Source organism: Notothenia rossii (assembly GCF_949606895.1).
Source record: "Notothenia rossii genome assembly, chromosome: 8".
Classification (NCBI taxonomy): domain Eukaryota; kingdom Metazoa; phylum Chordata; class Actinopteri; order Perciformes; family Nototheniidae; genus Notothenia; species Notothenia rossii.
The window spans coordinates 32102898-32116192 of record NC_136906.1 but is presented as its reverse complement, the minus strand read 5'-3'; positions in this window follow the sequence as shown (position 1 = coordinate 32116192).

Sequence of the window (13295 nt, the reverse complement as noted above, 5' to 3'; positions counted from 1 at the left end):
CTAATTGTTTGTATCAGCCTGAACAAATAGGCGACTAGAACAATAGGCATCCAAAACATATTCCTAACAACGTTAAAAAAAAAAAACAACCGGTGTTCTTCGGAAAAACGGAAAACCAAAAAACCGACGTTATTCAAACGGGAAAACAGATAAATCAACGTTTTGGCTTTGTTTGAATGATTTACGGATAATCCAGTGAATGCTGGGTAAACGAGGAGAAGGCGCATTATGAAGGGTGTGTGTGGTGTGTGTGTGTGTGTGTGTGTGTGTGTGTGTGTGTGTGTGTGTGTGTGTGTGTGTGTGTGTGTGTGTGTGTGTGTGTGTGTGGGAAGGCTTGTCCCTGTTTTCTCAAGAAACCTTTAAGAGATTGTGATTACTTGGAGAGAAAAAAAACATGAATTGCCAGCACCAAATATTGTGAGCGACTTAAAGCAATTTGGGTTCTGTTTTAGAGATAAATAAAAAGAAGACTACATTTCTATTGAAGCTTGAAAAAGTTAGATTAGGGACAATATTGCCCAAAAAAAGTCACCGGGTCCGTCTGCGGCGCGTTACGGCCGCGTTACGACTGCGCCGCGGAGTCCGCAAGGATCGCGGCCACTCTTCAATGGGTGCTATTCCAACCGACGCGCCGCGTTACGGCTCAGAAGCGTCCCAGAAGTGTCTTTAGGGATTGTGTGTCTGTAATGCTTAGAGTTACATTCTGCAGTCATCATTTTTGAAACACTGTGTCTTTCTCTTGTTTTCTCAGTGATCCGCTGGGGAAGGAGATATCATTGAAAAGGGGAGTTTAAAAAAAAAAATACAAGTATTTACATCGGATTCTAATTTGAAAAAAGCATGGCAAATCAGCAGAAAGCAAAACAGCGATAAGGGATCATCCTCCCAAACCTCTGCTCACGGAACAGATTCACCCTTCAGATGTTTGAGTGTCGAGCTGTAGAGATCATCACTGCTGAGTGACAGCAGCATTCTTTTACTTCAAATGAACAAATCACATCTGTGTGCCATATAGTTCTTCTCCTTTTGCACATACTGTTCTTATTACATTGCAGGGGCGGATCTAGACAAATATTCCTGGGGTGGCAAGAGGGTGGCAGGAGAATTTCAGGGGTGGCATCCCCTGGCAGAAGTATATGCTGATTTAATCGCAGTCATATCAATTACTGTAATGTTAACTTGGAAAGCCACAATATTTATTTTAACTCAATAATATTTGGTGACATTATTGTGGCACATCAGTAAAGCCTTAAATATAAATACTGTATATAAGGTGGCAGAATTAATTTAACCCTCTATGGTATGATGTTGCCTCCAGGCAACATACCCATTGTTTTGCCTTTTGCATTCACACAATACATCTCAAATTATAATGCAATACTTTAAAAAAAAAAGAGGCCGGACCATAAGGAACCAATAGTAGTGTTTGAATTTGTCCCATGACTCTCTGGCGGCCAATTTGAAGACCCTGTTTGCTGCCTTTCCCACAAGGATCAGCTCAGCCATTTCTCTCCAAGAAATGTGTCTAAAAACGTAATTTCCTGCGCATTTCTTGTCTGGAAAAAAATGTATTCAAAATAATAGGTGAGTAAACCTTAATTTCTAATAGTTTAATATACTTAATTTGCTAATTAGGTAATGGAAACTTGTTAAAATGCAAATGTTGCCTGGAGACAACATCGTACCATTATGGTCAATTGTAAATGTTACCATTATGGATTTACCATGATATTGTGGTATTGTGTGTTTAGGTATAAACTGTTCAAAAGCATACCATTCATCATAGATCTCTACAATTTCACCAAGATACATTTGATGTTAAAGCCAACCCAACGATCTGTGCAAAGATGGGATAAGAAAAAGAAAGAAACATTGCAGGTTACCTGCAATGTTTTCTTTGCATACAATAAAAGTATGGGAGGAGTGGATCTTCTAGACTCGCTGATTGCTCTCTACAGAACAAAGATCAGGTCAAGGAAGTGGCATCACAAGATCGTGTTGCACATGATGGATTTCACTCTAGTGAATGCGTGGCTCTTGTACCCCAGGGACTGCAAGGACTGTGGCATCCCCAAGAAAGAAGTGTACAGCCTGCTTAAATTCAAAGCTGAAGTTGCAAGTTGCCTTTGCAACGAGAGGAAAGTTTTGAAGAAGAGGGGGAGACCATCTCATAATGTTGACAGAGACCTGGCTGAGAAGAAGCACAGAGGTTCTTCCTCATCAGTGCCATCAACACATGTGCATCATGACCACACTGACCATTGGCCTGTGTGGGTGGAAAAAAAGGGCCGGTGCAAATACCCTGGCTGTGAGGGTGAAAGTGCAGTGATCAAAGTGTGTCACGTACCTGTGCTTCACTGCTGACAATAACTGCTTCATTAACTTCCACAATAGTGAGTCTATTTTGTCAAATGGCTCAATAAAGTTTGATGAAAGATGCCTAGGCTCTTTGCGTATTTATTCCTAAAGGTTGTTTCACAATGGTACAATGTTGCCTGCAGGCAACATTCAGACATGTAATCTTGTTAAAAAAAAAAAAAAAACGATTTTCACATTTTAATTGGCATGCAATTTAACCTGTTGAGGCTATTTAGTATTTTCCATGTGTTTTTAAATACATTTTGTTCAAATTTGAAACAATAACTCTCTTTTTTCATAACTTACTATTATGGTACATTGTTGCCTCAAGGCAACACACCCCAAAAAGTACCCCCAAATAATTATTTATTTGAAATGTCTTTAGATTATGTTTATTTGGTCTATTATATGACAAAAAAACACTCCAAACATTTTTATCATAGTTCGTACCATAGAGGGTTTTAATGAATTTTAACTGAACAATAACTGAATGAGTTTGTCTCACTCTTAGACCAGCAGGGGTACCAAATCTATGCAGACTGCTGCAATAAGTATATTAATTAACTGTCTCGTCGATGTTTGTCTAAATTAATATTATATTTGCTCTCAATCACTGTTATGATTCACATATTCAGTGTTATTATTAAAAAAAACTATATTTTTTGGAGGAGTTAATGATGGATGTTCCACAAGATGCTTGCTCACCCTCCTTCAAATTTGAAAGACAAGTAATTACTATCATATCAATATAATCAAAAGAACAGTTCAGCGCCGCACAACTTCATTGCAAACACTTACAACCTTGACTTTACATTAGAAATAACAAACATTAAAGAAGGGACTAACTGCATCAGTTAGGGTTAAAAAACGTGTATTCAGCTCAAACATAAACATCGCTGCAGTAAGTTATTTTCCAGTGGAAAGTCCTTACCTACTGGCCTAGTTAAATCAAAGTGGTTACTTTTTTTTGGCTGGGCAGTGAAGTTTTACACACCGTCTTATTTGACTTTCTCAGGACTTAAAACAGAAAAAAATAATATTTACAAACATAAGGTCATCATCTTAACAGTTTATTATGCTCATCGAGTCATCCGTGAGCAGAGCATCAAGTTGGCATGCCTATAACAGCTGAATGTGGCGATTACCATCTTGCTCAGCAAAACGCCTCACAAACTTATTAAGATTTAAAGCTATGGTGCATTTTGATTCAATGCTGAGTACAGCCTGAAGAACATATAGAGGATTAAAAAACTAATGTCACAACAGGACTTAGAAAAGCTTGTCCATGCTTTTAACTTTAGTAGACTCGACTACTGCAATAGTGTATTCACAGGGCCGACAAAAAAATCCATCAGAAAACTGCAGCTGATTCAGAACGCTGCTGCACGTGTCCTCACTAACATTAAAAGAGTGGATCACATCAGTCCGGTTCTGAAATCTTTACATTGGCTTCCAGTCGGCCAAATAATTGATTTTAAAGTACTATTGCTAGTTTTTAGATCATTACATGGTTTAGGACCAAAGTATATTGTTGAACTCCTACATAATTACGAGCCATCAAGGTGCCTCAGGTCTTCTGGGACGGGTCTGCTATCGGTTCCGAGAGTAAAAACAAAACATGGAGAGGCAGCATTTAGCTGTTATTCCCCGACAATCTGGAACAAACTACCCAAATCATGCACGTCCGCAGAAACGCTTACTATTTTTAAATCGAGACTAAAAACATATCTCTTTGCCGCTGCTTTTAATTGAGCTGCTCATATTCGCACTACAGTATGCCTTTTAAACATGTATTGTATACCTGTGGTGTTTATTTTAATTATTTTATTATATTTGCTTTGTAATGCCTGTTGTAAAATGCCATTATATATGTGTTTTTACTGTATTTATTCCTAAAAAGTATTTTAATTTGTTTTGTAAAGCACTTTGAATTGTTGCGTACAGAAAAGTGCTATATAAATAAACTTGCCTTGCCTTGCAGCCAAACTTGACAGTCTCTTCTCTGTCATTCCAGATCGCAAATACCTCATTCCTTCCGTCTACTTGGATCCGAAATGCTTCTCGTTTTGCGCTGTCCCCCCGTTCAAAGGAAATCGCCGCCAATCATATTTCAAGGCTCGCGCCAGGGCCGGGGGAGGGGTTACAAGGCGCGTCTTGTGCTGCATTCACTTGCACTCGGACATTAGAGATTTTCTCTCATAAATGCCCGATGAGCCACAACTTTTCTTTCAAAACAAAGCTGCCAACTGGGGTGGCAAGGCATTTTTCTGAGGTGGCAGCTGCCACCCCGTGCCACCCTGTAGAACCGCCACTGTTACATTGCTGTAACAGTTTATTTATTTGCAATACTCTCTAGATTTCATCTACAATTGAGATGATATGACTTAATCTAAATTGTGTTAGCAGTGCATGACATTAAGGATCTTTAGCTTAGATGGCCCATTTACAGATGGCCCTGAGCCCAATAGAGATTGCCCTGAAAAATGCGCGCGGACGAAATGACGCACGAAGGGTTTGGGGGGCCTCCCCCTAGAACATATAGATTTTTGCAGGTCTTAGATGCTGCCTGGTGCATTCTCTAGACTGAATTATAAGATGAACCACCACAATATTACAATTTCAATTGTATTCTTCATTTCACTTGTTTGTGTTTGCTCGCTTGCATGCCCTGCATAGCTATAATAAATACTTAAGTTGTTGGTCAAGACACTTTCCATCTGATGAAGGCAAATGCCTTCCCAGATGTAAAAAGTAGAAAACATTACATGCAGTTATAACTGCCAAAACAAACATTATTTACGCTATTATGGCCCCTGTTAAAAAATGTTGTAATGTTATCTACTGTAAATTGGTCGAAGGAATGCCTCCTCATCCAGAAGCTGACCGAGCAGCCGAGTGCATCCGCGAAGCACACACAATGGCGACGTCAGAGTTCCCGTTAGCAAGCAAATCTAAATCTCTTCGGTCAAAATGTCCGGTCAAAATGTCCGGTCAAAATAATTTCCCTTTAGCGCAATACCGCTTCAGTTGCGCCACTTATGTGACAGACAAGAAGAGTATGTGACAGACAAGAGTAGTCAATTATAATGTGTAACACTTAATGTGGAGAAAGAGATGTCCTGTATGGGTTGATTGTGCGTTGATCTGTTGGTAATGCCTCGGGGTTCCGGTGGGCATGTAAACAAAAACAAGATTGACTCTGTCCTTGTTTACTTCCGAAGCTCTCACGCTCTGTCCAGAAGTAAAATACTTTTTCCCAGGACTCTGATTCGCTGTATTGGGCCCGGCCAGAAGTGAATCCAACCAGTAAGAACACCTAGGGGAGTGAGCAGCCGACACAACTCCTCCCCACGGACTCTCTGATTCGCTTAGGAGTGAAATCGACCAATTAGATATTTGGGGATGCGGAGCAGCCGACACAACTCTGCCCCCAAATATGCCTATGTATACTGATGTTTATTCATGCACGATGCCCCTTGTTTCTGACTGGCTGGTCCCGATATCTGTATCGCACGGCAGTAGAACTGGGAGTCCAGAGTACTCTTTAACTTGTATTGGAGTTTTTTACCATTAAAATCAGATTATTGTTATAACTTTTATGCCGGTATTTTGAACTCCTTCTCTTATTAATGTGACCAGGCTCATCTAACGGATGGCGCGGAACGGAGGTGGGCTTTAAGCCACCACCACTGTGTTTGCTCCTACAGAGCAAGACATCTTTTAATCGTTGTTGCCCAGGCTTGCCGAAATGAATGGAAACTTATCTCCCAATTATGACATTGTGTAACTTGCTGCTGTTAAATACCGTCAAACTATGTGCAATATGTGTTTTATGTGCAATATACATATGCCATCTTTAATAACTGTAATATATACCGGGCTGCTAAATCCTAAGAACTGCTACAGGATTTGATTTGTAGATTTGATTTGTTTTTGATCTGTATTTTCGAAAATTATGTAACTTAGCATATTTGTATTATATTATAACTTAGTACTTTTTTAGCATATTGTTTATTATATTATAACTTAGTACTTTTTAACTCATGTAAGATATTCAACACTAAGCTGCCTGTGGCTCTTTCCTGCTTCAACGCTGCAAATTTCCCCTCTGTGGGACTAATAAAGGTATTCTGATAACGGGACGAATTTGTACAAAGGGGCACACAGCAATGTAGTGCCGACTTTCTTACACGCAGGAAGGCCAATCACTTTTCTTTACCCCGAAATCGCCCATTCTTGCTCTCGGTGTGCCATGACAAACTGTCAAACTGTCAAGCTGTCAAAACTCTGTACTCAAACCGGAAGTACTCGGCCTCACACCCAGCCGCCGGAAGTTGATAGACGCTATCTTGTGCACAGAGCCTATTGAAGTCAATGGGGAGAGAAAGATTATCTTTCGATCCCGTTTGAATTGTGCCACGAATTAAACATATGATGTTTGTCAATCTTAAAAAATAATTTCCATGTCAAAAAAGTCACAGTTTGTCTTAAAACTGTTGAAATATAAGACTATGAATAATACGCAACTAGAAAGACTACAAATCCCAGAGTCGCGTAGGTGAATTTAGCTAGCTGGCATTAACGTTACACATTACACTCGTGTTACTCACCGAAACCTTGTAAAGCCGGTGTAGGTACCATATCTGCACGACCTACCAGATTAGCACGGGGTCCGTTACGCTTACTAATGACGTCACGCATTGGCTGTACGGCTACCCAAGAGGACATTTTACACGGCCAAATTCCGCAAAGAATATTAAAAAATAACAATCGACAGTGAATGTATGTTAGTGGAACTTTATCAGGAAAGTTTAGTGATAATTAAGTAATCTTATTGAAGAACTGGAATGCATACAATTGAAAGTTAATATGTATCATATCCCTCCGAAATATGGTCGTAGACTTTACTTTTGATTTAGAATGTATTGAAACTCCAGACTCAACGTAAGAGCTTGTGCCTCTTAGGGGGTGCTAACATTTAAACTTTATTCTTTACTTTCTCCGTCTTTATGATATCAGATACCGTCATATTGTTTCCATAGCAACAACAACTTCCTGTCAACAGCTCCTGTTTCACCTGCTTAATACAACTGCGGTCAAGCCAGCACATATTTTAATATGTTTGTTATAATTGTTATTGACCGAGTAAGCACTTTTATTTTGAATGCAGTTTTTCCAGGCCGCTAACGTAATGCATAGGATATTCGCGCACCGCAAAACAACGCGGATGCTGGCTTGACTGTGTTTTCGGAAGTGGAGGCTGGCTTGATGCAGTTTAATCAGGGCTCGACATTAAGGACTGCTCGATGGCCCGGGGCCATCTAGTATTTAGCTCGGGCAATGAAGCCTCACCTGCTGGTTGCCCGATCGGGCAATGAAGCCTCACCTGCTGGTTGCCCGATCGGGCAATGAAGCCTCACCTGCTGGTTGCCCGATCGGGCAATGAAGCCTCACCTGCTGGTTGCCCGATCGGGCAATCTATTATGGCAGTATCATGCAGCTCGTGGATCAGTAATGAGTGACCCGACGGTAAAACTAAACATATCTATAACTAGTTTAGGTAGTTTGAGAGGGAATTAAAATAGCTACGTGTGATATTCTAACCTGAAGTGTGTGTTTTGTCCGCTCACCACTGCATGTGATCATGCAGAGCTGCGTGTCGACTCGTCAGCAGCAGCTGATCTCTCTCTCCAGTCAGATTAGACTTCACTCGCGTTTGTGTCCATATCGATCAGATCCAGCTAGTTCTAGATAATGATATGACTACCTGCTTATTAAAAGACACCTAAACAATAAGTTTCGCTATGCAACCGGGTGAGGCCGCAAAGTATAGCGCAGCATTATCCATTTGTTTACATGCCCACCGGAACCCCGAGGCATTACCAACAGATCAACACACAATCGACCCATACAGGACATCTCTTTCTCCACATTAAGTGTTACATTAGAATTGACTATTCTTGTCTGTCACATACTCTTCTTGTCTGTCACAGAAGTGGCGCAACTGAAGCGGTATTGCGCTAAAGAGAAATGATTTTGACCGAAGAGATTTAGATTTGCCGGCTAACGGGAACTCTGACGTCGCCATTTTGTGTGCTTCGCGGATGCGCTCGGGTCTGCTGGGTCAGCTTCCGGATGAGGAGGCATTCGTTCGACCAACTTACAGTAGATAACATTACAAACATTTTTAACAGGGGCCATAATAGTGTAAATAATGTTTGTTTTGGCAGTTATAACTGAATGTAATGATTTCTACTTTTTTACATCTGGGAAGGCATTTGCCTTCATCAGATGGAAAGTGTCTTGACCAACAACTTAAGTATTTCTTATAGCTATGCATGCAAGCGAGCAAACACAAACAAGAACAAACAAACAAGTGAAATGAAGAATAAAATTGAAATTGTACAATATAATATTGTGGTGGTTCATCTTATAATTCAGTCTAGAGAATGCACCAGACAGCATCTACAGTAAGACCTGCAAAAATCTAAATGTTCTAGGGCAGGGGTAGGCAAGTAAGTTTGGCCGTGGGCCAATTTTTTTCTTTGCCACAAGATGGCGGGCCAGAACATAATCAAAGCCTAATTCAAGGAACACAGGGCCATCTAAGCGAAAAATCCTTAATGTCATGCATTGTTAATACAGCTATCACCACTGCTACTGTGGTCACATCGGGGACCCGTAACATTTACAATAGTTGAGATGTGAAGGGGGTTATGTTTTTTTGTCTGTGTTCTGGGTTCCTGCCGTTTTTTTTTAACAGACAGTACACACGTTCAGAGGGTGAACGTGTGTCTGTGGGAGTTTACGCTGTTGACAGGAAGTTGTTGTTGCTATGGAAACACCAGATACCATTTCGGAGGGATGTGATACATATTAACTTTCAATTTTATGCATTTCAGTTCTTCAATAACATTATTTAATTAATACTTCACTTTCCTGACACAGTTCCACTAACATACATTCACTGTCGATTGTTATTTTTTAATATTCTTTGCAGAATCTGGCCGTGTAAAATTTCCTCTTGGGTTGCCGTAATCCAATGCATGACGTCATTAGTAAGCGTAACGGACCCCGTCCTAATCTGCTAGGCTGTGCAGATATGGTACCTACACCGGTCCCGCATGCTGGAACCCACTAACTCCCCTTTAGTGTATGTACAGTTCTCAACATGGCCAGACTTGTAGTGATTTTCACCTCTTTTAATACTTTTCGCTTCATTCTGAAAGAAAGAGGTGAAATGTGCTAACGTGACGGCCAGCTTGGTGTTGGTGACGTATGCAAGACAAGAGTTGTAGTTCATTGAGCGCTTCAAACAAAAAAATGTGTTCTTTACAGTTTTACGGCACATTTTTATTTGCTAATGCCTCGGGGTTCCGGTGGGCATGTAAACAAATGCATAATGCTGCGCTATACTTTGTGGCCTCACCCAGTTGCATAGCGACACTTATTGTTTAGGTCACAGTGTCTTTTAATAAGCAGGTAGTCATATCATTAGCTAAAACTAGCTGGATCGATCGATATGGACATAAACGCGAGTGAAGTATAATCTGACGGGAGAGAGAGATCAGCTGCTGCTGACGAGTCGATACGCAGCTCTGCATGATCACATGCAGCGGTGAGCGGAACAAAACACACTTCAGGTTAGAATATCACACGTAGCTATTTTAATTACCTCTCAAACTACCTAAACTAGTTATAGATATGTTTAGTTTTACTGTCGGGTCACTCATTACTGGATCCGCGAGCTGCATGACACTGGTATAATAGATTGCCCGATCGGGCAACCAGCAGGTGAGGCTTCATGGCCCGAGCTAAATACTAGATGGCCCCGGGCCATCGAGCTGTCCTTAATGTCGAGCCCTGGTTAGTTTATATTTATCTGTATTTTATCTTGCACTTTTTTGTGTCTTAGGTCCAGAACTAGATTTTTTCTGTGTCCTTTCTTTTAATAGATATTTAACGATTATTGCTTGAGTTTGTCTGATTCCTCAAAATTCTTATAACCAAACAGCTGCTTCTCTATACTTGCTGCACAAATAATAAAAATAAACAGCTTGATAAACACGCTTTTTACTGCTGGTGATGTTAAATAACATGATTGTTCTATTTCGTATATGGCTTCGCCCTCTAAGGCTATCGCTATTGGGTAATCCCCCTGCGCACCCGCGCAGCACTGAAACACTTGTAGTCCACGCCCACCCGCAAGGTTGGCCCCGCCCTCGGGCCTCCTTCCGGTATAAATAGGAAGGAGGCCCGGCAATTTGCTCCCTCTTTTCTTCAGCAAACCTCGGCAGTTACTGAAGCACAGAACCATTAAACATCATGAGCAACAACTGCGTCCGAAATTGTCCCTCATGTGGCTCAGGATATATTATGAGCTATGAACAGCACGAAATGTGCGAATCCTTCCTGGGGCCAGAGTACGCGGACGTGGCTCTCAGCCAGCAGGTCGCTTGCTCACATCGTGCCGTCTCCCATCAGCCGACAGGAAGCGAAGAGCGGACGTTCGAGCTGCTGCGGCCGACGAGGACGATTGGCACGTGGACGGCAGCATTTCCCTGGAGCCGAGTGCCGGGCAGGAGTCGGACGACTCCTACCCCGTCTCCCTCCATGGTTTACCGTGCGGTTCTCCCCTCCCTCCTCTCCCCCGGACGGGGGAGACAGAGTCGGAGCAGGGGGCTGGTTTGGCGGCCGAGCATGCGGTCCCCTTCTCCGTCGCCACCGGACGGCGCCCTACGTTGAGCTCCCCCAGAGAGTATGTCGCCCGCCAGGCCGACCGGGTGCACCAGTGTGCCTTTCTGGCGGCGACGAATATCATCGCGCTGCTCTCCAACTCGGTGGTGACACTGGTAGAGCGGTCCACCACCGAGGCAGAGGAAATCAGCAAGGCGGCCAGCACGGCGCTCACACTGTGCGCGTCCGTCGCTCTCTCCCAGGCGAGGATTTCCGCGTGGGTGACACAGATCCAGCGCCACCTGCAGCAGGCGTCTGTTACGGAGACGGCCAGAAAAGTGCTACTGGACGCTCCAATCAGCCCGTACGTGCTGTTAGGACCCCAGTTCCACGCCATGGTGGAGTCCATGAAGACGGCCGCGGAACAGGCGGACGGCATTCGCCAGCATGTCAGCTGGCTCCAGCCTGCTGAGCGCCCACAGCGGCACCAACGCCCGCAGCAGCCGCGGCGTCCACGCCGGCCACAGGAGGCCGCAAGCGGAGAGACGCCCATAGCAACCTCCTCGGCGTCAGACTCGCCCTTCGGCGGCTGCAGGGGCTCCGTCCCACGTCTCCGCTCCCCTGCCACCCCAGAGACAGGGTCTCCCGGCGGCGAGTCAAAGGGGAGTGAGGCTACCCCGCTCCTGGTCTGCTCCGCGAGAGCCTCCGAGGAAGCAGAGCCGGTAATTAAGCCGGCTGCCACTAATCTGTTGATTAAGTAGACAGCAGGGCCCCCTGCAGAAGCCTGCTGGTTTTAACCTATCGGTTAATAACCTGCAGAGCTCGCGGCATTCCTCCGTCCGAGATACGCCTCCTACACACGGTCATAATAACCCATGAGCGCCGTTATAACGCCTCATGTGGACAGCACTGCACACACCTCCACTCATCCCCTGAGCGTGTACGCGCCTCATGATGAGAGTCGGAGTGACACGCAGCGTGTGGAGGCCCCCACGCAGACCTTTCGGTCCAAGCCCACCTTGGGTTGCTCACGCCCTGTGTAAACCAGCTGCCTATAACCTGTCGGTTAATAGCCAGCAGGGCTCGTTGCTAAAGCCTGGTTTTAACCTGTCGGTTAATCAATTTCAGAGCGCGCTAATTAAGCCGGCTGCCACTAATCTGTTGATTAGTAGACAGCAGGGCTCGCTTCAGAAGCCTGGTTTTAACCTGTTGGTTAATAAACTACAGAGCTCGCGGCATTCCTCTGTCCGAGATACGCTCGTACACACGGCCTTAATAAACCCATGAGCGCCGTTAACGCCTCGTGGGCAGCACTACCCACACCTCCATCCATCCCCTGAGCGTGTACGTGCCTCATGATGGGAGTCGGAGTGAGACGCAGCTTGTGGAGGCCCCTGCGCAGCCCTTTCGGTCCAAGCACACCTTGGGTTGCCTCACGGGCAGCGGCGGCAGGGGCTCTGTCGTGGCTCGTCACCATGACGACCAAAAACACATCTCGAGCACGTGCGCCCGCTCTCAGAGTTTTTCTCAGAGTGGCAGCGCGTGTGTCTGATGGATAGATGGATGAGGAGGCTGATCAGCAGAGGATACGTCCTGCAGTTCGCCTCTCCCCCCCCCCCCCCCACAGTTCAATGGGATACAGGAAACACTCCTGTTATCCCATAAGCTATGTCTTGCGCTCCAATCCGAGCTGCTGGAACTCCTGTTGAAAGAGGATATTTCCAGGGTTCCTCAAAGGGAGGAAAATCAGGGGTTTTCACTCCCGTTATTTTTCTAATCCCGAAAAAGACTGAGGGAATGAGACATCCTCGATCTGTCAGTATTCCACATGCTGACGATCAAACAGGTGCTGGAATGTGTTCAACAGGACGACTGGTTCAGTTCCACCTGAAGGATGCATACTTCCACGTACCCATCATCCCAAAACACAGGAAATTCCTGCGTTCTCTCATTTCAGGGAATATCAGACCAGACAATAGTCTGCCGTTCGGATATTTCCTGGCTCCTCGCATTTTTGTGAGAGTGTGGTTTTCTCTGGACGACCTGCTATTTGCTGGCTCGCTCCAGGGAGGAAGTCGCTTTACAGACGGTACATCTCGTATCGCATCTGTCAAAGCCTGGGTTTCATAATAAATTGGAAGAAGAGCTGTCCTCTTCCCTCTCAGACAATCGTTATCTGGGAGTGGAATTAAACTCAGCCAGCATGAGAGCGCGACTCTCGCGGCAGCGAGTGGAGGAACTGACAGCTCTCCTCCGGCGTG